The sequence below is a fragment of the Dipodomys spectabilis genome, unplaced genomic scaffold (assembly GCF_019054845.1).
Source record: "Dipodomys spectabilis isolate Male_0828 unplaced genomic scaffold, ASM1905484v1 ptg001198l, whole genome shotgun sequence".
Taxonomy (NCBI): domain Eukaryota; kingdom Metazoa; phylum Chordata; class Mammalia; order Rodentia; family Heteromyidae; genus Dipodomys; species Dipodomys spectabilis.
The window spans coordinates 1-23,259 of record NW_024871875.1 but is presented as its reverse complement, the minus strand read 5'-3'; the positions used below and the strand labels follow the sequence as shown (position 1 = coordinate 23,259).

The window sequence follows — 23,259 nt, the reverse complement described above, 5'->3', positions numbered from 1 at the left end:
TTTTTTTCTTTCTATTCATCCTCCTTCTCTACAGACCTGTCCTACCTTTCAGGTCTTTTCATTTTTTTCCTTTCACCATTCCCTTCTTTTCTTCAGGCTTCTCTACTCTTGACAGGCCTGCCCTGCCCTGTCCAGGTGGCCAGTTGCCATCCTTCACCTCTTGGTCTCCCTCAATTTCCTCTCCTCCCAGGTTTTTACCCTCCTGCAGTCTCTTTACTTCTTTCCTTCCAGGCCTTTCCCTCTTTTCTCTCCCCTTCTGTTGCTCTGAACCTGCAGCCTATGTATAGGCTGTACCCTTCCCCCACTGCAGTATGTTTCCTGCATAACAGTTTTCAATCATCACTTCCCAAATGTCCATGCCCAATCACTTCATGGCAGCTCACAATGTGGGGCTTGACAACCTATCTCCTTCAGCAGCATGTGCTGCTCCTTTCAGCTGCATGCACCCGCCTCTCCTGTGGTCCAGACCAGGAGGCCATGATGACTATCTGTTCCCATGGATGATAGGGTCACTGCTGGTTATTAAGTGTATCATGGTGATCTAGGAGAAATTGAAATTGGACAAATTTGTGATATTACAAACTCATGATATAATTAACCCATTGTGACCTCACCAACACTGTGACATCACAAACACATTGTAACATCACATTGCTGTTTTTGACACCAGGATCACATTGTGACATCCCAAACCTATTATGACCTCTTATAACCTTTGAAAAAAATACATAGTTTTGTGACATCACAGTCCCTTTGTGTACCCAAATCCCCACCATGAAATATTGACAATTGAGAATCAAACATGACATTTTAACAACAAAAAGTTTGTGAGATCATCACAATTGTGACATCACATTGTAGTTTTGACACCATCTGCTCATTCTGAAATCACAAAAGTAAAATAATATGATAGAATTATAACTTCACATTGTCATTGTGACATCATAGACACATTATGAATGCCTTTTCTGTGATTTCATTGCATTTCAAATGTGGCCTGTAGGTTGATATCATAAACAAATCTTGAATTCATAACCATTGTGACATCACAACCGCTTTGTACATCACATTGTCATTGTGATATCACTAACCTACCATGACATCACAAACCTATCCTGTCATCATAAATGTTGTGACATGCTGCAATTTTTTTAAGCCTTTTTGTCCTCATGATCTGTTGTGGACCTCATTAGATTTCACATATGACGTTTGATATCACAAATTCCCAGTGACATCATGACCATGGTAACATCACACTGCCAGATGTCATAACCATTGCGTCAAATTCTGACATCACAAACCTTTTTGGATTTCAATATATTTGTGACAACACATACTTTTGGAAAAACTACAGTCCTGTGAACTCAGATACTCATTGTAAGTTAAAGACAATTGAGAAACATTATGTCATTTTGACATGCCTCACACATTGTGACATCACCAATCTTTTGTGACCTCATCACCAATGTGGCATCATTAACTAATTGTGACACCAAAATAATATTTTGACATGATGCAGTGTGTTGACATTGCCATGGTGATATTAATGTCCCATTGTGTATTCACAAACCTAATATGGCCTCATAACATTTTTAAAAATTCATGTCCATTAGGACTTCAAGCTCCTTCTGTGAACTTGTATGCACATTGTGAAAAAGCAATTGAAATTGGACATGTGTTTAAGATATTACAAAATCATCATGACATCAAAAACCTATTGTGAACTCATCACAACTGTGTATCATGAAGCTATCATGGCCCCTAAGTACTTTTGAAAACACACATGACATTTGTGACATTTCAGTCCCTTTGTATACCCATATCCTCATTGTGAACACATGACAATTGTATTCATATATGCCATTGTAACATCACAAACCTTTGTTACCCCATCATCAGAGTGACACCATTATCTCCTTGCAACATCACCAATTTACAATGACCTCATAGCATTATGACATTATATTATCATTGTGATGTCATAGATACCTTGTAAATGTCTATTCTATTTCATTCTCTTTCAAATGATGTGGCCTGTGGGTTGATATCAGAAAACCATTGTGGTCTCATAAATGTATGGCATCACAATCACTTTGTGTTATCACAGTGCCATGGTGGTATCACTAACACACTGACATCACAAACTTGACCTGTCCTCATAAGTCTTGTGATGTTCTGCAATTGTGATGTCTTAGGCCCTTTATGAGTTCGTAATCTATTTTCAACCTTATAATATTTCAGTTATGATATGTGATATCAGAAATCCACTGTGACATCATGATCATTGTGACATCATACTGACAGACATCATAAATATTGTGTCACACTGTGACATTACAATCCTCCTAGGACTTCATCACATTTGTGACAACACATGCCTTTGGAGATAGCACAGTCTGTTTTGGAACTCATATTCTCTGTGATTTCATGATAAATGAGATCCTTTATGCCATTTGGATATCACCAACCAACTGTGACATCATAGACCTACTCTGACCCCTTACCTGTAGGTCATCATCAATTAATTGTGACATCAATACCTTTTGTGATGCCACAATGTGACACTATGATCATTACATCTTTCAGTGTGATGTCACAATGGTCATGATGTCACAGTGGATTTCTGGTATCTAATGTCATACATGAAATATGAGGTTGAAAACAAATTATGAGGGCAAAAAGTCTGATATCACAATGTCAGCATGTCACAAATGTTAGGAGGAGAGGAGAAGTTTGTGCTGTCACATTGTGCTAGTGACATCACAATGGCACTGTGATGGCACAAAGTGATTATGATGTCAAAATGGTTATTTAGGCACAAAGATGCGTTTCTGATAGCAACTCTCATGTCACATATGAAATACAATGAAATCACAGAATAGGAATTCACAATATGTCTATGATGTCAAAATGAGAATTGTTGTCATAATACGATTATGTCATTGAGTTTGATTATGTCACAATGAGGTGATGCGCTTATAATGAAAATGTGATGTCATACTGTTGAGGATGTCACAAACACTTTTTGATGTTATAAAGGCATGTCTGCTTTCCATTGTCATTAGTTAACAACAAGGATATGGGTACACAAAGGGACTGATGTTGAAAAGGGCATGTGATTTTTCAAAGAAGCTAAGAGATCATAATAGGTTTGAGATGTCACAAGGGAATCATGTTGTCACAATGACAATGTTGTCACCATGGGTTTGTGATGTCGTGGTGGTGATGATGTCAACATGTGTTTGTGATGTCACAACGAATTTGTAATATCACAATCAAATTTCCAATTTCAATTGCTACTAGTTCACAAGGAGGACACTGTAATAATCAGCAGGGCCCCGATAATCTACAGGCTTAGATAACCAGTGTGGCCCCATCTCCTGGCCAGCTGGAGAGGATGAAGTATGCCACCAAAGACGGTGGGGCATTCTGTGGGAGGGGCTGGGGCATTAATCATCACGTGCTGAGCTGTGGAGAAGTAATTTGACTGTGGGCAGTTTGGGATTTGACAGTTGAAAACTGTTAGGCAGTTGGAGTGAAGAAGGGGTACAGACGTTATATAGGCTTCTGGTTCAGAGCAATAGAAGGAGAAAGAAAAAGGGAAAAGTCCTGTAAGGAAGGAAGTGGTTTGATAGCAGAAGGAGAAAGACCTGGGAGGAGAAGAAGTTGAGGGAGGGCAGGAGGTAAAGGACGGCAACTGACGACCCATTCAAAGCAGTTCAGGCCTGTGGAGAGTGAAGAGGCCTGAAGAGAAGAAGGAACTGGTAGAAGGGAGATAGGGAAAGACCTTGAAGGAAGTATAGTTCTGTAGTGGAAAGACAAAAGAAAGGGTAAAAAAGGCTGGCCCTTTGATGTTTGGAGTTTTGGATTTCATAATTTTGGGGGTTGGTGGTTAGGAGAACATTTATGATATTAAATGTGTCTCTATGGATTCTCTTGAACTATAGAGGTCTTAATTTTTGGAGACCCCCATCGAGATAATCCATTTGGATGGCATCAGGCCTTGGCCTCAGGGAAAAATCCCCATAGGTGAGAGTGTCAGCACTCAGGGTTGAGAGTCTACCTCAAGTGTTTGTCTCCGGAGGAGAATCATGGACAAAAAGTCATTTAGGGTCCTCTAGGGGTGTGTGGGCAAGCTTGCCAGCCTGATTGGGGATCCCCTCTGGAGGTCATCTGTTGGTTCCTTGGGAAGCCATCTGGGAACTCCTTGAGAGGTCATGCAGGGCTTCTTTGGGAAGCCATCTGGAACCTCCTTGAGAGGTTATGTAGCCCTTCCTTGGGATGCCATCTGGAACCTCATCAAGAGTACATCTGCAACTTCCTTGAGAAGCCATCTGAGACCTACCCTGGAGGTCATCTGGAGCCTTCTCCTGGGGCCATCTTAGACTTTCTCCAGAGGTCATTTGGGGCTTCCTCAGGAGGTCATCTGAGACCTCTATAAAAGTAGTGATTGGGAAATAAGGGAAACCATGGACCTAAGTTTCTTTGGGCCTGGCTTACTTCACTTAATATAATTTTTTCCAAGTCTTTCCATTTCCTAACAAATGGGGCAAAGTCATTCTTTTTGGTGGAGGCATAGAATTCCATTGTGTATATATACTACATTTTCTTGATCCATTCATCTACTGAGGGGCATCTGGGTTGGGGCTTCCTTAAGAGGCAATCTAGGACCACCTCCTGAGGTCATCTGGAGCTTCTTTTGGAGGTCATCTCAGGTTACCTTGATAAGAAATATATGGCTGTCTTTGGACATCATCTGGAACTTCCTTGAGAAGCCATATAGGATGTCATCTATGGCTTTCTCAAGAGGGTTATCTTGAACCTTCTCTGGAGTTCATATGTGGCCTCCTTGAGTGGCCATCTGGAAGCTACTGGTGAGGTAATCTCAGCCTCATTGAGAGGACATCTGGGACCTCCTTTGGAAGTCATCTGACACTTCCTTGGGAAGCCATTTGGAACATCCATGAGAGGTCATCTAGGGCTTCCTAAGGAGGACATATGTGACATCCTCCAGAGGTCATCCGCGATCTCCTCAAGAGGCAATCTGGAATGTCCTCTCTATCATCAGGGACCTCCTATAGAGGTCAACATTGAGAGGTTTGGGGCATGTGGGTTAAGTGTCTGTGGCTATTGTTCTGTGTGTGCATGCTGATAGTTCTGTGTCCTGTATGACCCTCTGTTTACTCCTTTTCTCAGGATGGGAGAACAAGGCCTAAATTTGTCATATCCAAATAATATTCTCCCCCAGGGTTACAGAATCCCTCAGAGGAAGATGCACTGATGTACTCTTTCTCCTATTCTTTGCCATCAGCACCTCTAATGTTAAGTCCTCCCATGCGAAAATTGGTTACTTGTACCATCCTGAGGTGGTACAGTATGGTATGTTACCCTTATTACCCTTGAGACGGGAACATGGAGCAGATGGTGGGCAGGTCCCCTTTTTAATATATGGTCCCTTTACAACTAGTGACCTGTATTACTGGAAACAGCAAAATCCATCCTTTTCAGAAAAAAACAACAACCAGGGCTCATTACCTCATTAGAGACAGTAATTTTCATACACACGTACAACTGGGATGAGTGCCAGCAAACTTTACAGATGATTTTCACCTGGTAGAAAAGGGAGTGAATACTGCTCAGTAACTTGAATGTGGTCCCTGGACCGGACAGTAGCTCCACTATTGAACCAGACCATTTGGATCAAGTCTTTCCCCAGATTTATCCAAGCTGAGACTAACAGCAATTGAGGTATGGAGGTGCTTAACAATTATTGCCAGGTTTGGTTAGCAGTGATACCGCAGAGGCTGGAAAGCCAGAAAGGTAAGTGAGATGGGAGAGTTCCACAGTGAGTACCCTAATGCTTTTCTGAAACTTCTCCCAGAAGCCTATAGGACCTATAGGCCTATAGATCTTGAAGCCTTGGAGAATCAAAGAGCCCTAAATATGGCTTTTGTTAGTCAGCCCCATATCTTAGAAGAAAGCTTCAAAAGTTATAAAGTTTTGAGGGAAAGGTGTATTTTGAGTTGGAAGTGGTTGCCCAGTGGGTGTTTGACAACAGAGGTACCCTGGGAAAAAAAAGAGTAAGAAGGGAGTTTGAGTTTTGGTAGGAGCACCAGAATAGGGATCAAGAAACCCTTGGCAAAGACAGTACAATTCATTTGCAAATGGCAGTAGGGAACCTCTAGGACTAGATCAGTGTGCTTATTGCAAGAAAAATGGACATTGGAAAAAGGAATGTCCAAGGGGGAGAAAGATTGAAAATGACAGGTTATGTAATCCCATTAACACCTGGAAAATGTGATTGTATCTCTGGAGAAACATGCAAAGGAGCTTGAGGCTCTGAATTCCAACTGTGTTGAATTTAAAAACAGCCCTATAAAATTAAGAAGAAATGTGGCAAAGAAAAAATTCACACACTTCTATCTCAAAACACAGTTTATAAAATACTGAATCTCCAATACGTGCTAAACAAAACCCACTAAGAGGTTAAAAGCAAATAGAAGAGTACACTGGAGAACCCAGAGAATTATTGACGTGAAGAAAAGCTTTGAAAATATAAATTACGAACTTGTGAGAGTCAAAAATGTGAAGAAAATCCTCAAAAGGAACCTAGAAAACAGTCAGAATTAAATGAAATTCAAGTACATTAGCCTGGGTGAGCATGAGGCAAGTTAGGGGACCACAGGTCAGAGGCCAACAGAAGCACAAGACAGCAATGCTACCATCCTTGCTAACCACAAGTGAGGCCAAGAAGAGATACTGATGCTTCATTAAGAAATAGTGGACATAATAAAAGAGCTGGACCTGATATAAGAATGTATTAGGCTGAAGTACATGTTGATTATAAGCTTTGAAGAGTGTCACCAGATATTCAAAACAACAGAGAAAGAAGATAAGAATAGTTATACAGAAAGACGAGGAAGTGCTATGTCATAGAAGATGAGGCCAAGAAAAGTGAACAGGAAATATCAGGCTCAAGAAAGAGATTGTTACTCTTCAGTAAGAGTTAAAGGACCACATGGTCTGATAAAGAATGCCGGGGAAAGGAAAAGAGCATTGGGAAGAAAAACAGAAGAGCTAAACAAACAGTTGAAAGATCTGTCACAAAAATACAGTGAAGTGGAAAACTAGAAAGAGAAACTACTAGAGTAAAAAGCCAAAAAGACTGCTGAGATCTTCACCATAAATGTAATGCAGAAATATCATGTCCCAATGGAACAGGTGGAGGTGGGAAAATTTACCTCTCAATAGCACCTTTGTGAACTTAAGGAAGGAGCTGAAGAGCAAGCAAAGGGGTTGTGAGAAGGAACAGCAGTTGGCCAGTCAAAGGAACTCTCATGTGACCCTGCCAAAACATTTGCAGGTTAAGGAGCACATTGAGAAGGAGAGTGGGATCATGAAAGCAAGTTTGAGAGAAAAGGAGGAGAATAAAATGGAAGAAGTATCCAAGGTTCAGAGTACTATACAGGAGTTAAAGAAACTAGAGACCCTAAGATACAGAGAAACATCTGAGCTGGTTAGGTAGCTTGGGAGACCACTCTAAAACCAACGGGGTCTCTAGAGCTACTAGTTCTTAAGATTAAAGGAAGAAGCAAAAACAGTGGTAATAAGTGTGCAAATTTTGAAACTAAACTTGGGAAAAATGCATACAGGCTTAAGCTGTCAGTTTATATGTAGATATTTGCACCAAGGTAAATTGCCCGAGGCTACTGCCTAAGACTGTTCTGAAAACCAGTGGGGCCTCAGCCTGACAATCCTTTGTAATGTGTGTAGGTAATTTCCAACAGGTAAAAGCTGAAAAGCTGGAACATATGGAAAGAATTCATATGTGAGGAACCTCAGATGGTGAATTGGGCAAGTGGACTTCACAGAGGTAAAGCCTGGAAAGCATGGGTATTGGTATCTATTATAATAGTGGACACTTTTTCAGGCTGAGCTGAGGCATGTAATAATTCCTTGATTTGACTTACCCTTAGGTGTGGGGTCCGAAGTTGGCACTGCATTCATGGCCTAAGTTCTCAATTATTAACTAATGCCCTAGGAATAAATTGGAAGTTACAATCCATATATAGACCTCAGAGTTCAAGGCACTAGAAAGAATGAGTATGACCTTAAAGGAAACTTTAACTGAATTAAATACAGAGACTGGCCTTGGCTACGTAAGTCTCCTTCACTTTGCTCTTCTTCAAGCAAGATGTAGCCATTATGTTAAAGAATTTAATCCCTTTGAAATACTTTAGGATAGACCACCCGCTTTGTTCCCTAATCTTGTGAAGGCTATATTAACAGAAATGTCTAACTACAAATTGCTGGCTTTACAACATATTCTTTTATGTACCTATCCTTTGGTAACCAAGGCCCACTTGCCGCCTAAGAAAAATTCCACCTGACAAGGAGGGGCCAAGATGGCAATGGAACAGCAGGGAAACACCACAGCTCTCTCCAACCAAAAACAGTGTTTGGCTTTCAATGCTCTGTTTCACCAAGTGACACCCTCCCCGCCCCCAAAAAATGCAATTGCTCAGAGAGATATAGGAAGTGATAAAAGAAAAGGGAAAAACCTACACAGACAGTAAAGTGGGAAGACACTTCCCCCACCCCTCGTTGGTGATGGGGCTCTGTGCTGAGCAGCTTAAGTTGTGGGGATTCGTGCCAGGCTGCTTAAGTATCCTGGCTCTGGACCCTCCAAAGACCACACACAGGCAAGCATCCCAAGGCTCCCAGAAGACTCCCAAGGTACAGTCCCAACCCAGAGAATACAAACAGAAATCTCAAATGCAGAGCCGGCATGAAGACTTCCCTCAGTGGCCCTGGCATGGCGCCTCTGCCTGGTTGGTGCAAGCAGCCCAATCCAGTCTGGAACAGCAGCAGCTTTCAGCAGTGGTGAATGACCCTAGACTCACACTGTGGTACTTCTGTCCTGCTGGTGTAAACAGCCTAGCCTAACCTGGAGCAGCAGCAGCAGCAGTGGCAGTGGCAGCAAACCACCAAGACTTCGGGCATGATGCCTCTTGGCACTAGCCCACAGGAACAGCCCAGACCAGCCAAGGGCGGCAGTGGTGGCTAAGGTGGCGACAGCTGCAGTGAACAACTCCAGACCCCTGGTGGTTTGTGCCTCTCCATACTGACCCACATAAGCGGCCCAGCCAAGCCAGAGGCAGAGCAATGTCTAACACCTGACTCGTGGTGGAGTGTCTGGCTTGCATATGTGGCCCAGCTGATCCTGGGGCAGTGGCAGCAGCTCAAGCAGTGCATCAGTTGTGGCAGCAGCAGTGGCATCGACAGCGGCTGTGAACAACTACAGACGTGCAGTGGGGTGCAGCATCTCTCCATACTGGCTTGCATAAGCAGCTCAGCCCAGCCCATGCTGGCAAAGGTGGTGAACAGCCACAGAATTGAGGCAGGGTGTGGTGCTGAACTACCCCAGAAAATACTCATGAACATTCTTGCCTGGGATGGCTTTAAAACTGAATACTCAGATGTGAGCCTCCTGAGTAGCTAGAATTACAGGCATTCCCACCAGCAGGGTCTTATTCTTGCAAACTCCCTAACTTTTTCTCAAATAGATCATTTGTTAGTTCATACAAGGAATTTAAGCAAATACAAGAGGATCGACATAGTACCCTGTATTCTATCTGACCATACTGGAATCAAACTGGTTCTCAATAACAAGGCATAAAGTAGATAAAACTTAAACATATGGAAATTAAACAACATTCTTGGAACAATACATGGGTTACAGAAGAAATTAAAGAAAAAATTAAAAAGTTCCTACAATTCAATGAAAATGAAAATACATCAGAAAGAAACCTATGGGACCCAGTGAAAAGAGTCCTGAGGGGCAAATTTATTGCTCTCAGCATGCATATCAAGATCAATAGAAAGCCTATGGATTGGGAGAAGATCTTCACTAGCCATACAACGGACAAGGGTCTCACATTTAAAATATACTTGGAACTCAAAAAATTAAATAACCCAATAACAAATCCTCAAAGAAACAACTGCCCAATAAATAAGTGAGCTAAAGACTTAAACAGAAACTTCTCTGAAGAGGAAAGATGGATGGCCAATAGACACATGAAGAAATGCTCAACCTCCCTAGCCATAAAAGAAATGCAAATCAAAACAACATTGAGATACCACCTCACCCCAGTTAGAATGGCTAAAATCAAGAATTATAATAATAACAGATGCTAGAGGGGATGTGGACAGAAGGAAACCTTACTTCATTGTTGGTGGGAGTGTAAACTTGTTCAACCAGTTTGGAAGGTAGTATGGAGGTTCCTCAAAAGACTCCACATAGAGCTCCCCTATGACCCAGCAATCCCAATTCTGGGTGTTTACCCAAATGATCACAAACAAGACCACACTAAAGCTACCAGCACGACTATGATTATTGCAGCATTATTTACCATAGCTAAGATATGGAACCAACCCAGATGCCCCTCAGTAGATGAATGGATCAAGAAAATGTGGTATATATACACAATGGAAGTCTATTCTCCATCAGAAAGAATGACATTGCTCCATTTGTTAGGAAATGGAAACACTTGGAAAAAATTATGTTACGTGAATTAAGACAAGCCCAAAGAAACATAGGTCCCATGGTTTTCCTTATTTGCAATATCTAGTATATGTCTGAGTCAAGCAGAAAAGGTCAGATAAGATGATGTTAGGGAAGTGAACCCTAAGATATGTATTCAAATGGTTTTTTTTCTTTCATGCAATTGTTTCTAACACATTTATAAGAATATTTCTTTGTTGCTTTGTATGTCCCTCCCCCACAGTATAACCCCTGCTTTTACTGTATTTGATGTCGGTATAATTTGTGGAGGGGAAGGAGAAAAACAAATTATTTAAGTAAGGATACAGGTGGACCCATTGCAACAATGAGATATACAAGTCGTTATGTCGAAAACTAACTTTACAACTTTGGTGGGGGAAGGGGGAGCAGGGGGGATTGGGTAGGGGGGCAGGGGGAGGATGGTAAGGGATGTGAAGGGGAAACAAAGGAGGAGGCTACAATGCTTGATAAGAAATGTACTCATCATCTTGCCCATGTAATTGTAACCCCTCAGTACAGTATTTTCACAATAAAAATAAATTAAAAAATTAAAAAAAGAAAACATAGACCAAGTAAACAATGTTATGATGCAACTAAAATTGCTAGAGGAACAAGAAAAATTGAACCTAAAGTTGCTAGAGAGAAAAAGATAACTGAAATAAGAGCTGAAATTAATGAGATACAAAGAAAATTATTAATAAAATTAATAAAACCAGAAGCTGTTTAAAAAAATCTCAATAAAGCTGACAGACCACTGGCAAGAGTAATGAACAAAAGAGAGGAGACCCAAATCAATAATATCAGAGATACCACAAGAAAAATTACAATAATCATCCACTAAAAGCACTAGCTTTGAGCATAAAAGCTTAGGGACTGTTTCTAGACTCTTACTCAAGACCCAGGAATGGCACCAAATAAAGATAGAATATTTTTACTGCAAATACATAATGATAGCACTGCAAATACCTCATCACAGAGCAAGCCAGCAGTCTGTTGCTGACAGCTGCCATCTAACCTGACTTAGCCAGAGGTAAATGGCTCCACAGAACCAGATGCCACTGGCTCATTAACCCCTGTCATCCAAGATACGTGGGGACTGAGATCTGACCCTGATGGGTTTAAAATCCAGCCCTGGCAGGAAGTCAGCAAAACTCTGAGCTGTGGCTCAAAGTGGTAGAGCTCTAGCCTTGAGCAAAAGATCGTAGGACAGTACCCCCAAACATTCAATACAATCCCTGTGGCTGACTCCACCTCCTCCAAAAAAACCCCACCCCTCAAAATCATTAGATGTGAACTTTGTATGGTTTGTGATGTGATTCTGAAAGAATGGTGATACTGATGAAAGCACTCTAATTCTAATGACAGTGTGTGGGATACAGCTATTTGATGAGTCCTTTATGATGTGTTGTGTGTTGAGTCCTTTACACGGTGCATTTTTTTCATCTGGTTCTTATAAGAGTTCCACAAGTAAGATGATTGTGCAGATGAGAAATCTGAGGCTCAGATATATCCCCATATCAAGGCCAAAATTATGTATTTCCTAACTCTAGTGAGTTGTCTCCTACAGACAATTGTTTGGGTTTATTTTTCTCAGTCATGAACTTTGAACTCAGGGCCTAGCCACTGACCCTTCCCTGTTGGGCTCATCGCTAGCTCCCTATCACGTGGAGCCAAGAACCCCCTTGCAACAGAGTGTTACAGTCTAGGATCTGCAGCTTAGGTCTGTCATCCTGCCTACTGAGGAAGCTGAGACCTGACGATCTGGGTTCCAAACTATCCCAGACACAAAAGGTCCTAAGAGACTACTATCTCCTATTCACCACTTAGAAACACGAAATGGAAGCTGGGCGCCAGTGATTTGCACCTGTCATCCTAGCTACTCAGGAGCCTGAGAGCTGATGATCACAGCCCAAAACCAGGCTGGGCAGGAAATTCCTTGAAAGGTTTCTCTCCACTGAACTACCAAAAACCTGCAGGGGGGCTGTAGCTCAAGTGATAGATCACTTGGCTTTAGCTGAAGAGCTCAAGGACAGCACCCAGGCCTAGACATCAATTCCTCCAACTTCCAAGAGAAGAAAGAAATAAACCTGAATTTGAGGGCTGGGAATGTGTCTTAGGGGTAGAGTGCTTTGCATGTATGAATCCCTGGGTTTGATTCCTTAGTACCACATCACTAGAAAAAAGTCTGAAGTGCCTGTGTGGCTTAAGTGGTAGAGTGCTATCCTTGTACTGGAGAAACTCAGGTACAGTGTTCAGGTCTTGATTTCAAGCTCCAGGACAAGTGTATGCGCGCGCGCACACACACACACACACACACACACAGATACCAGAAGTGAAGCTGTGAAACCAACTGTTAAAGCACTGAGCTCCAGTTCTGAGCTCATGGTCAGCACCCAGGCCCTGTGTTCAACCCTGAAACCTAGCCACCCAGAGCCTAACTAGGAGAGGTCAAATGTTTCAAAACCTGATGAGCTTCACCAGCCCTAAATGACAGGAAGCATTGTGATATTAAACATGTGCTTTGATTTAGCAAGCTTCCAGAAACCTAGGAATACACCATTGCAAATAATGAAGCATTTTATTAGGTTCAGCTCCCTTGTTGTCTACCAGAAGGACGCTTGAATTAATTGTAGCAGGTTATTTCAGCACTGGAACATAGTCTAACAAAAAGACAGGATGAGTGCAGGGAACTTGGCCTGCCATGGGAGGTGGCACAAATGAAGGCTTCCTGTGAAAACAGCACTGGGGAGAAGAGATGGCTTGGGGTACAAAGAGGCCTTTTTCTCCTGGCCTTCAGAGCCCGACCACACTCCTCCTCACTAATCGGCCTTGATGGAGTTGCTTGTTACACAACTGTACAAGAGTGAGGCCTTTTGTCTGCCTGTTCCAACAATGAGGCAGACTTCCTTCAGCAGTCCCTGGTGCCGAGAAAACCTCAGGCTACAATGGGAACAGTGAGGGGAGCCCTGGAACATGCACTGTCTTGAAAGCACTGTCTCTGCTATGAAATCATTCTATTCAAAGCAAATTTCCTAGCTGGGTGCCTTTCATCTTAGGGACTCTGGACCTTCACCGATAAAAATACATCCATACATACATGGGGAGACATGGAGTCACTTGATTTTTTTGTTTGTTTCTTTTTAGGCAGGTCCGGGGGTTGTATTAGGAGCCTAGGCACTGTGCCTGAGCTCCTTTTGCTCAAGGGTAGAGCTCTGCCCTTGAGCCACAGCTCCATTCATGGAGATTTTTTATTCCTTTGATAACTTCGAATAAGAGTGCTGTGGACTTCCTGTCCAGGCTGAATTCAAACTGGCATTCTCTACCTCACAGATTCCTGAAGAGCTAGGATTAAAGGCAGGAGTAAATAACACCTGGCTTTCGTTTATTCTTGTTCTTTTTTTCATTGTGACAAACTGAAATCATCACAATGTCATGCTAATGGTTTGCATTTCGAAGTAAACTACCCAGGCCTGGAATTTGATTGCCAGGACTGCCACCTACAAATGGAGGGAGATCTTGAGAAAATCTTTCCTATTCATGTGAATGCTTAAAGGATTGTTATAAAAGTAACAAATAAATTTGCAATTAGTTCATGATTCTCTTATAGAATGCCACACGAAAAATATTTTATTATGTCTTCCATTCTAGCTCCTTTGTATGATTCTCCCAATTAAAAAATACTGACTACTTTTACATTAATGCTACTTCATTAAATGGAGGCATAATTTAATAATAATTCATAAAATGTATAATTTAATATCCTCACATTTTCTCTCTCATATATATTGCAAACTACACATCTATCTATCTATCTATCTATCTATCTATCTATCTATCTATCTATCTATCTATCTATCTCTCACTCTCTCTCTCTGTCTGTCTATATATCTATATCCACATCTTTATCTATATCTATCAGCCATTACTATGGGTTGTTCCACAGAACTGGCTGGCAGCTCAGTTTGCCAAAGGCTTTTGTAGTACAACTGACCCTTTCATGAATTGGGCATTGTGAGCTGTGAATTAAAATCTCAGCATTGCCAGAAGTTTATATGTGGAGTCAGAAGACAATTTTGACACATGTTTTTCCTTCTCTGTGAAAGTCCTGGGTCTCAGTATGATCTAAAATCCTTATGCAAATACATCCATGTGATAAAATGTAATAAATGAAATAAATATTATATATGTAATAATACTAAATAAAATAAAAAACAAGGGTAATAAATATCATATGGAATAAACCCATGTACGTAAATAGATCTCATATACGAATATTTTTTTTTCAGTCCTGGGGCTTGAATTCGGGCCCTAGAAACTGGGCTGAAATTCTTGTCTTCAACGACGGTAAGCTTACTCTCCCCAACAGTGCCACAGAGTTACCCAGACCTTGAGTTCAAATCCCAGGCCTGCAAGAAAAATGGTGCAAATTCCAAGCCAGAGACTTGATTTTTTTGGCCAGGACTGGGGCTTGAACTCAGCTTGTGACAACTCTGCGTCAGCTTCGATCATCCTAGGCTGGGGTGCAGCCTCTGGACACACAGCCCATCCTGAGATCCTACGACCAGAGTTCAAATCTTTGGACTGGCAAAAAAGGAGAAGTGCTGGGAAAGAAGCTCAGTAATAGAGTGATTGCCTTGCATGCATAAAGCCCAGGGTTCGATTCCTCAACACCACATAAGCAGAAAAAAGCCAGAAGTAGCGCTATGACTTAAGTGGTAGAGTGATAGCCTTGAGCTGAAGAGTTGAGGTACAACACCAGAGCCAGAGTTCTGGCCCCTAAACCGAAAAAAAAGAAAAAAAATGCAGAGGGGGAAAAAAAGGAGAAGTACAAAACTGGGAAGTTCCAGAAGGTGGTATTACATTGTTTTATCCTTTGCATTGCAACCATCCTGGGTCTAAATGACAGGGCCCAGATAGTGTACATGACCTTGCACTGCTGAAGTTTGGTGGGCTATCAGGGAAGCCATAGCCCAAACCAACAACCTAGGCCTGGGGTGCGAATCCCAGGACTGCCACCTATGAATGGAAGGAGATCCTAAGAAACACATTCCAATATACATCCATACGAATGGAATGTTGTAAAGTAATAATTGCATTAGTAGTTAGTTTATGATTAAATTATACACAATAATTATAGTACATTGACTAATTTTCAATTAATACTTTGTTATGTATTTAACCGTAATATTTAAATAAATGAAGGAATAACTTATCAATAATTGGTAGTAATATAGTATATAAAATTAGATAATATACAGACATCTGTGTCTTGTTTTATAGATATATATATGTGCTTACATACATATACATATATGTAACAATCTACATATGTATTTCTACATTTGTCATTCCTGGGCTCAGTGGTAGAGGGTTTGCCTCATATATATGAAGCCTTGGGTTCAATTCTACACTATCACATGCACAGAAAAATCTGGAAGTCTCATTGCTGCTTGTTTTATAACAAATACACATTAAAACTTTTAAAATCATATGGAATTTATTCTTAATGCAAGAATTACAATCACAATTCACCACACAACAGAGCACCCAAAATTATGCAAGAAACACTATTTTCCGCCAAATCCCAATATCTCCAAAGACTTGAATTGTTGGGGACGTTAACACACCACTTTCCCCACTAGATAGATAAACTCAGAAAAACTCAACAGAGAAAATGGAGATCTAAAAAACTGCATAGATCAACTAGATTTAACAGACATCTATGGAATATTCCGCCCAGCAGCATCAGAATATACGTTTTTCTCAGCAGCACAAGGAATATTTTCCAAAATAGACCACACTTTAGGCCACAAAGCAAACTTGTCTAAATTCAGAAACATTGAAGTTATACCTTGCATTCTCTCACACCACAAGGGAATAAAATTAGAACTCAACACCAAAAGCCACCAAAGAAAATCCTGTAACACATGGAGGCTGAACAACACACTGCTGATTCACGAGTGGGTCATGGAAGAGATGAGAAAGGAAATTCAAATGTTCATGATATTCAACAACAATGAACATGCAAATTACCAGCTTCTCTGGGTCACAGCAAAGGCAATACTCAGGGGCAAGTTTATAGCTCTGAGTTCCTACATCAACAAATTGGAGAGATCTGAAACCAACAATTTAATGAGACATCTGAGCTTTCTTGAAAAAGAGGAGCAAGATAAACCCCAATCCAGTAGATGGAAAGAAATAATTAAAATTAAATCAGAATTAAATGAATTAGAATCCAAAAAATATAGAAAGAATCAACAAACCAAAGAGTTGATTCTTCAAAAAAATTAATAAAATTGACAGACCCTTAGCAAATCTTATCAGAAAAAGAAGAGAACGTACCCAAATAAATAAACGCAGAGATAAGAATGGAAACATCATCACAGGAACAACCAAGATACAGAACATTATAAGGGAATACTTCTCAAAATTTTATGCAAATAAGTTTGAAAACGTGGCAGAAATGGGACTTTTCCTAGCAAATACTGACATGCCAAAAATGAACCAAGATGAGTTAAACCATTTTAACAGGCCCATATCAAGGATTGACATAGAAACAGCAATAAGAGACTTCCCATCTAAGAAAAGCCCAGGACCAGGTGATTTTTTAGTGGAATTCTACAAGGCCTTCAAAACAGAGCCGACACCAATATTTCTCCAACTCTTAAATAAAATTGAAAGAGAAAGTTCACTACTGAACTCATTCTATGAAGCTATGATAACCCTCATCCAAAAACCAGGCAGGGACACATTAAAGAGAGAGGACTGTAGACCCATTACTTTGATGAACATTGATGCAAAACTTCTCAACAAAATTTTGGCCAGTCGTCTTAAACAACACATTCAGAAAATCATACACCACGATCAAACAGGATTCATTTCAGGGATGCAAAGCTGGGTCAATATTCGCAAATCAATTAATATAATTCATCACATAAGCAAGAGCAAGGATAAGAACCACATGATTATCTCAATATATGCAAAAAGAAGCATTTGACAAGATCCAACACCCCTTTATGATGAAGGTTCTGGAAAAATTAGGAATCCATGGAACATTCCTCAATACAATAATGGCTATATATGACAAACCTACAGCCAGCATTATACTTAATGGTGAAAAACTAAAGTCATTTCCTCTTAACTCAGGAACAAGACAAGGATGTCCACTATCACCACTTCTCTTCAATCTAGTATTAGAATTCTTATCTACAGCAATAAGACAAGATGCAAACATAAAGGTGATCCAAATAGGGAAAAAAGAAATAAAACTCTTCCTCTTTGCAGATGACATGATCTTGTATTTAAAGAATCCCATAGACTCCACTCCCAAATTACTCAAGTTGATTTAAAACTTTGGCAAAGTAGCAGGGTATAAAATTAACCCCCAAAAATCAATGGTTTTTCTGTATGCCAACAATGGGTAAAGTGTTGTGAAATTAGGAAAGCAACTCCATTTGTAATAGCCCCACAAAAAAATAAAATACCTAGGAATTAACTTAACCAAAGAAGTGAAGGACCTCAATGATGAAAACTTTAAAAACGAAAAAGGAAATCAAAACAGAACTTAGAAGTGGCAAAAACTCCCATGCTCCTGGATTGGAAAGATCATCATCGTGAAAATGGCAATACTTCCCAAGGCTATCTACGAATTCAATGCAACACCTATCGAAATTCCCATCTCATTCTTCAAAGAAATAGAAGAGGCAATCCAAAAAGTCATATGGAACAATAAAAGAACCCGAATAGCTAAAACTATCCTCAACAGAAAGAACAGTGCTGGAGGAATATCAATACCAAATTTCAAACTCGACTATAAAGCCATAGTAATCAAAACAGCTTGCTACTGGCACAAGAACAGACCTCAGAAGCAATGAAATAGAATTGAAAACCCAGAAATGAACCTACAGACCTATAACCATTTAATCTTCAATAAAGGGGCTAAAAAAATAGAATGGAAGAAAGACAGCCTCTTCAGTAAATGGTGCTGGCTTGGTTAACTACATGTAGAAAACTAAAGCTAGATGCTTATATATCACGCTGCATGAGAATCAAGTCCAAATGGATCAAAGACATCAGAGTCAAAGCAGACACTGAAAACATTACAGGATGGAATAGGAGAAACCCTTTGTCTCCTTGGCACAGGCTGAAATTTTCTTAATAGAGACCCAGAAAGACAACAAATTAAAGAGAGGTTGGACAAAATGGGATTGCATGAAATTGTAGAGCTTCTGCATGGCAAAGGACATAGCTTGCAAGATCAATAGAAAGCCCACGGATTGGGGGAAGATCTTCACTAGCCATACAACAACGGACAAGGGTCTCATATTTAAAACATACCTGGAACTCAAAAAATTAAATCCCCCAACAACAAATCTTCAAAGAAACAATTGCCCAATAAATAAGTGGGCTAAATACTTAAAGAGAAACTTTCTCTGAAGAGGAATGAAAAAGGGCCAATACATACTTTAAGAAATGCTCAACCTCCCTAGCCATAAAAGAAATGCAAATCAAAACAACATTGAGATACCACCTCGTCCCAGGTAGAATGGCTATAATCAAGAACTCTAATAACAACAGATGCTGGAGGAGATGTGGACAGAAGTAAACCCTACTGCACTGTTGGTGGGAGTGTAAACTTGTTCAACCTCTTTGCAAAGGAGTATGGAAGTTCCTCAAAAGACTCCACATAGAGCTCACCTATGACCCAGCAATCCAACTTTTGGGCATTTACACAAATGTTCACAAACAAGACCACACTAAAGGTACCAGCACGATATGTTTATTGCAGCATTATTTACCATAGCTAAGATATGGAATCAACCCTGATGCCCCTCAGTAGATGAATGGATCAAGAAAATGCGACACACACACACACACACACACACACACACACACACACACACACACACACACACACACAATGGAATTCTATGCGTCCATCATAAAGAATGACATTGCCCCATTTGTTAGTACATGGAAAGACTTGGAAAAAATTATATTAAGTGAAGTAAGCCAGGCCCAAAGAAATATAGGTCCCATGGTTTTCCTTATTTCCAATAAATAGTATATGTCTGAATCAAGCAGAAAAGCTCAGATAAATTTATGTTAGGGAAATGAACCCTAAATATGTACTCAAATGCTGTTTTCTTTCATGCGATTGTTTCTAACACATTTATAAGATGATATCTTTGTTGCTTTGTATGTCCCTCCCCCATTGTATAACCCCTGCTTTCACTGTATTTGATGTTAGTATAATTTGTGGAGGGTAAGGGAAAAAACAAATCGTTTAAATAGGGATACAGGTGGAAATATTGCAACAATGAGATGTACAAGTCGTTATGTCGAAAACGAACTTTACAACTTTGGTTGTAAAGTTTGTGGGGGGTGATTGGAGGCTTGAATGAGGGGATAGGGGAAGGATGGGATGGGAAGGGGAAACAAAGGAGGATGCTACAATGCTTGATAAGAAATGTACTCATTATCTTGCCCATGTAATTGTTTTTTTTTTTTTAATTTAATTTAATTTTATTTGTGAACATACTGTACAGAGGAGTTACAGTTACATGGGCAGGATAATGCGTACATTTCTTACCAAGCATTGCAGCCTCCTCCTTTGTTTACCCTTCACATCCCTTCCCAGCCTCCCCCCTCCCCCCCTAATCCCAATCCTTCTCCTTCCCCCCTTCGGCCCCCCCCCACACCAACGTTGTAAAGCTCGTTTTGGACATGACAACTTGTACTTCTCATTGTTGCAACAGGTCCACCTGTATCCTTAAACAACTGGTTTTTCCCAATCTCCTCCACGAGTTATACTGACATCAAATATAGTGAAAGCAGGGGTTATACTGTGGGGGAGGGACATACAAAGCAACAAAGAGATAATGTTATAAATGTGTTAGAAACACATGCATGAAAGAAAAAAACATTAAAATACACATTTAAGGGTTCATTTTCCTGACATCACATTATCTGACCTTTTCTGCTTGACTCATACATATACTAGATATTACAAATAAGGGAAACCATGGGACCTACGTTTCTTTGGGCCTGGCTTACTTCACTTAATATAATTTTTTCCAAGTTTTTCCATTTCCTAACAAATGGGGCAATGTCATTCGTTCTGATGGAGGCATAGAATTCCATTGTGTATATATACCACATTTTCCTGATCCATTCACCTACTGAGGGGCATCTGGGTTGGTTCCATATCTTAGCTATGGTAAATAATGCTGCAATAAACATAGTTGTGCTGGTAGCTTTAGTGTGGTCTTGTTTGTAAACATTAGGGTAAATGCCCAAAAGTGGGATTGCTGGGTCATAGGGGAGCTCTATGTGAAGTCTTTTGAGGAACCTCCATACTGCTTTCCAAAGTGGTTGAACAAGTTTACATTCCCACCAACAATGAAGTAAGGTTCCTTTCTGTCCACATCCCCTCCAGCATCTGTTGTTGTTAGAGTTCTTGATTTTTGCCATTCTAACTGGAGTGAGGTGATATCTCAATGTTGTTTTGATTTGCATTTCTTTTATGGCTAGGGATGTTGAACATTTCTTCATGTGTCTATTGGCCATCCTTCTTTCTTCTTCAGAGAAATTTCTCTTTAAGTCTTTCGCCCACTTATTTATTGGGCAGTTGTTTCTTTGAGGATTTGTTTTTGGGGGGTTTAATATTTTGAGTTCCAAGTATATTTTAGATATGAGACCCTTGTCCGTTGTATGGCTAGTAACGATATTCTCCCAATCCGTGGGCTTTCTATTGATCTTGCTAGCTATGTCATTTGCCCTGCAGAAGCTCCGCAACTTTATGCAATCCCATTTGTCCAACCTTTCTTTGATTTGTTGTGTTTCTGGGTCTCTATTCAGAAAATTTCGGCCTGAGCCAAGGAGACCTAGTGTTTCTCCTATTCCATCCTGTAATGTTTTCAGAGTGTCTGCTTTGAGTTCAAGGTCTTTGATCCATTTGGAGTTGATTCTGGTGCAGGGTGATATATAAGGATCTCGCTTAAGTTTTCTACGTGTAGTTAACCAATTTTGCCAGCACCATTTACTGAAGAGGTTGTCTTTCTTCCATTCTATTGTTTTAGCTCCCCTCCCTTATCGAAGATTAGATGGCTATAGGTCTGTAGGTTCATTTCTGGGTTTTCAATTCTATTCCATTGGTCCTGAGGTCTGTTCTTATGCCAATACCATGCTGTTTTGATTACTATGGCTTTATAGTAGAGTTTGAAGTTTGGTATTGATATTCCTCCAGCAGTGTTCTTTCCATTCAGGAGCGTTTTTGCTATTCGGTTGCCAATGTAATTGTAACCCCTTTGTACAGTATTTTCACAATAAAAACAAATAATAATCTAGAAAAAAAATAATTACAATCACCATTACTATGCCAAGAAGCTAGGCTTAACACCTTTATAACTTTTAAAAACATCCTAATTGTAGAACATCATTGAAAGCAAGTTACATTATACAAATAAACTTTTTAACCCTCTTTTTGAAGGCCATTTTAATTTTAATTTTAACACATACAAGGGGCAGTTTTGGCAATACTAATCAGATCATCACATCACTCATTTTAACCATCGTGTTTTCAGGGTCTATCTTCAGGGAAAAGGGACAGAACAAAGATGGGCAACTCAGCCCCTCCTATGGAATGTGCCTGCACCCAATCTGACTCTTTAAGGTTAGATGAACTGCGTTTGTGCCAGCTTGCCCTCTTTTACCATGTGTGGACTCCTCCCAGCGCCAGTCCCACCATCTATGAAGCACCCCCCCCCCTGGGTCGGTCCCACTACGCATGACCAGCTTAACTACACTTCTGCCTATTCAGCCTCACCCCTAAATATAGATCTTAGGTAGTCTTCTAAATTTTCCCTTTTTTGGGGGGTAGGGAGGTTTGAATAAAATACAGTTTTAGACAGACAGAACATGTCATGTTTTGTAACAGTGCTAAATTTACCTTTCCATTTAAATTTTTAATATTTACCCTGAAATTTTAGCCAAGGGAACTAAATCCCAAACTGCCAAAGCATTTAGAAATATTAAAATTTAAAATAACAGATTTTCTAATTTTTACGTTAAAGAATCCTTAAAAAGCCATTTAAAACAATGTGAAAGTTTTTTAAATTTTTAGTAATGTCTAAACCTCTTAACCTTTTACATTTTAAACTTAAATTCACCCACTTTTTACAGCATGTTGACAATTTTTATCTTGAACATGTTTACAAACACATAGAAAACACACAGATCTTAAAGCATGCATAAATCAAAATCAGTTTTACATAGATTTTTTCAAAGTTTTTTTAACAAAAATTTAAGACAGTATTTTTTTAAACTAAGTACCTTTGTTAAGCTTCATTTTCCCAGGGCTCGCTTGTTTAGCAAGGCAATTCATCAACGGATCTTTTGAATCCCACCTGTTAGAGAAGGGCTGGTTGAAGGGGTCACCTAAAACTAAACTGGCCTGAATTTTATCCAATTTTAGACAAGAGCACTTTACAAATTGTTACATTGTCAGGACTCGCTGAAAAATCCAAACCAGGTACATAGCCTTCCACACTCTCTGCTCAGGCAGCCTCCACAAGGAGAAAATTCAGCCCAACACCTGAAAGGAACCAGACTAGTCCAGCAACCTTACATACCTCACAGTGACGTGAGCCTAGCAGGTCTGTGGCTGAGCCCAGCCAGAGGCTAGAACTTTTATT

General features: G+C 40.2%; 1 long non-coding RNA gene across 2 annotated transcripts; it reads right to left on the bottom strand.

Annotated features, from left to right (window-relative positions):
• Nucleotides 1-394: 394 nt before the first annotated feature.
• On the bottom strand, nt 395-23,149 carry LOC122102989. Of its 2 annotated transcripts, none has more exons than XR_006146658.1 (3): nt 23,065-23,149; nt 22,898-22,971; nt 395-541 (listed from the first exon to the last, which is right to left on the bottom strand). It is a non-coding gene; the product is annotated as an uncharacterized LOC122102989 (long non-coding RNA). The 2 variants fall into 2 exon arrangements; XR_006146659.1 differs by lacking the exon at nt 395-541 and adding an exon at nt 5,581-5,610.
• Between the last annotated feature and the right edge of the window lie 110 nt (nt 23,150-23,259).